The 3,184-nt window shown below is 33.5% G+C and overlaps 1 long non-coding RNA gene across 2 annotated transcripts; it reads right to left on the minus strand.

Moving 5' to 3' along the window:
• Positions 1-306: 306 nt before the first annotated feature.
• LOC136069346 (uncharacterized) lies at positions 307-2,738 on the minus strand. Of its 2 annotated transcripts, XR_010630590.1 has the most exons (4): positions 2,652-2,738; positions 1,855-2,301; positions 1,409-1,586; positions 319-559 (listed from the first exon to the last, which is right to left on the minus strand). It is a non-coding gene; the product is annotated as an uncharacterized LOC136069346 (long non-coding RNA). The 2 variants fall into 2 exon arrangements; XR_010630589.1 differs by lacking the exon at positions 2,652-2,738 and having other exon boundaries at positions 307-559; positions 1,855-2,645.
• Positions 2,739-3,184: the final 446 nt, after the last annotated feature.

Here is a 3,184-nt window from a genome sequence, read left to right on the forward strand (position 1 = left end):
ATTCGAGAGTAACTAATATAATTAAGGTTGCTGGGAGTTAGTGAGTTTATTTATTAAAAAAATGGTTATTTTTGTCCAATGCCTTCCTTCAGGAACCAGAAAGACTACCTAAATGGCCACACTAATATTTTTCTCACAATTCATTTTTAAAAGTGGGCATAGCAAGGAATAGATACAACTTTGATGCACTTGTTACGAATCATGCTTACACTTTCCATTATAAATCTTAATATCATCATCCATTTTATGCTCATATTTAGATTAAGATATATAGTTGCTTCCTTTATATATTTCTTTAGTCCCAGGCCCATGTCCCTGAAGCCTTCCAAGCATTGATAAGTGACTATTAACTGCTTGACACAGAGCCTAAGATCTGTACAAAGCTTCGACAGCCAATTCTTAGCCTTCATCCACAGACCATTTATAATTACGACAGGGTAAACAGCACATATGAAAACTAACATAAGAAGAGGTTATAGACCTACAAACATTAGAGGCGGTAAAAGAGAAGGAACAAACCTGGCAGCAAACTGTACTTAAGTACAAATACAGTGTAGATCTGCATGATTAAAATATAATTGTAAGTATGCATTGGCATCCAGCATGAATAAAAGTTATCCCACTCCAGAAAACAGTGCCACCAATAAGACATGTATCCTATATGCAATAGTCATAATGATTACTTAAGTGGAACCGCTAGCATTCTTGTTGGGGTGCAAACTGAAAATTGTTATTTTTGTAGTAATGATAGGTGATAAAGCCATAAAGGTGCAAAATTAAAATCATAATGTTTGTGTGTGTGTGTTTATATTTAATTAGCTCTTAAAAAATAACTTTATGTTATTTAAAGTTTCTAGCGAATTAACATTGACCACTGAAATTAACAAGAGGAAGTAGCCAAATTGATGGTCAGGGGCTAAACATGATATTCAACTATAATTGTTACTAATGTTTTTTTTTTTTAATTCTTGTCCCTTTAAGTAAATATTTCAAGGGTATATATGCATGAATATTGTTCCAGATCTTTGATTTACAATGAGAAATCCCAGATTATCCCTGCTTTGTTAGTACAAATCCTGACTCTTACATTTTTGATTTATTCTGGACAACTTTAACACAATAACCATCCATTAAGCATTACTTCTCTTACTCTAAAATCAATCTGGATTTTCCATATATAACAGATTATTCACAGCTGATTTCAAATAATTCCTCAAAATCAAATTGTCAAGAGGGTCACGTACATGCAACTTTCTCAAGACACTTGAGAAACCTCCCCACCCCCCCCCCCCCCCAAAAAAAAAAAAAAAAAAGAAAGAAAAGGGAACTAGCATTTCTTTAATAAACCAGAGGCCACTCCGAATTTTCTATGTGAGGATTGCACTTAATGAATGAAAGAAAAACCAACCTACTGTAGTAACTGCTCACTGAAAGAATAAGATTGAGCAGCACAGCATCCCCTACCAAAACATAGATGACTGCAAACCGTACAAACCACCGAAATTGCCGAATGTAAATTTAGTTTCCAGGCCAATCATTATCAGCATGGAGCACCAAGCAGCGGCCTCAATGATCAAAGAAATTTTCTACAAGAGAAAAAAAAAAAAAAAAAAATCATTTTGCAAATTCAAGTCGACTTAACATGTTACTATCATAATATTACAATTGCCTCCAGCCGGAATTAGAGATAAAAATTATCAAATTAACATTGTACAGGTTACATTTCACAATGAATTGAAGCTAAAGATATCAAATTTCAAATACGTTTAATTTTGCATAACATGCCAAGATTTGAAAATGCCATGTTATGAGGAAGATAATATGCAACATTATTAAGACAATATGAAAACTCACCTCAAAAGGAGCAAAACCAGTCTGTCCATCCAGGTTAAAGATTGAAAACCCCATCATCAACCTTAATAAAGGTCCAGCAGTGCAATAACCAGCCAACAATCCCAACATGTAATTGTAATAATTTGACCTCAAACGATACCAAATGGCTTTGGAATTGTTCTTTATCAGCCATATCCGATAAGAGCACAGGCCAAGGAGAACCAAGTGAGAAATGGAGATCACTAGAGAGTCAATTGCACAAGGTGTGTATGAGCCAAAAGCACTATCTACTGCTTTGGTCCATACCCCATTTGCCACAGGCTGACAATACAAAATTAACGGCTCAAAAGCCATATTCAGTCCCTATTTCACAAATCTTCAATTGCAAGGCCACATTACAAACCCATATTTTCTTTTGCTAGAAACAACTATAGGGTGTTCGATAGAGTTTTGTGCTAACTCAATTCCCTGCAACAATAGAAAACCATACTCATATTCAAACCGGAAAGAAATAATACAACACCAAATATTTTAAGTTTGAACCCATCAATACATGAAAGAAAAGAAACCCATCTCTATTCTGCAAATGCTAATTTAAATTCTATCAAGGAACAGACAACAGAGAAAAAAAGAGAAAGAAAATCCAATCATCTTCCATTTTTTGCTGACAAGAAGACAGAGGACAAGAAATGAATCCAATCATCTCCGGGAGTAACTAAGAATTACTCTTATGCAATGTAGTTCCAGTTTTTACATAAACCAGTACTGAAAAGAAAAAACAAGAACAAGAAAGCCATAACTGACAATGAGAGCATTACCTCCAAAGATTGAGTTATTGTCACTTCACTACGCAAGAGATTCTATAAGCGACTTTATGGCATGCATAATTGATTATATAGGATTTTATTAAAAATAACAAAATCCCTCAAACTATATTATTAGTTAGGTAAGGTTTGAAACATATTTGGTTTATAGCAATTCGACTTTTCTAGAGTCGATTTTGCCCTTTGAAAATCCACTAGGAAATTGAGTGTTAGAAACTCGATTTCCAAAATCAAGTTTTAGAAACTCGATTTCCTAGTGGATTTTCAAAGGGCGAAATCGATTCCAAAAAAGTCGAATTGCTATAAACCAAATATGTTTCAAATCTTGCCTAACTAATAACATAGTTTGAAATTTATAGTTATTTTTTTAAAAAACCCGATTATATATAATCTTAGTTTGAACTTGAAAGTGAGTTAAACCTCGTCAGTAGCGAACACTGTAATTAAAGAAATGTTAAACCTCGTCAAAAAAATAAATAAAAAATCTTATTTCATGCTAGCTATTGCATACTTGATATACACTCTTT

Source organism: Quercus suber, unplaced genomic scaffold, assembly GCF_002906115.3.
Source record: "Quercus suber isolate HL8 unplaced genomic scaffold, Cork oak 2.0 scaffold_164, whole genome shotgun sequence".
Classification (NCBI taxonomy): domain Eukaryota; kingdom Viridiplantae; phylum Streptophyta; class Magnoliopsida; order Fagales; family Fagaceae; genus Quercus; species Quercus suber.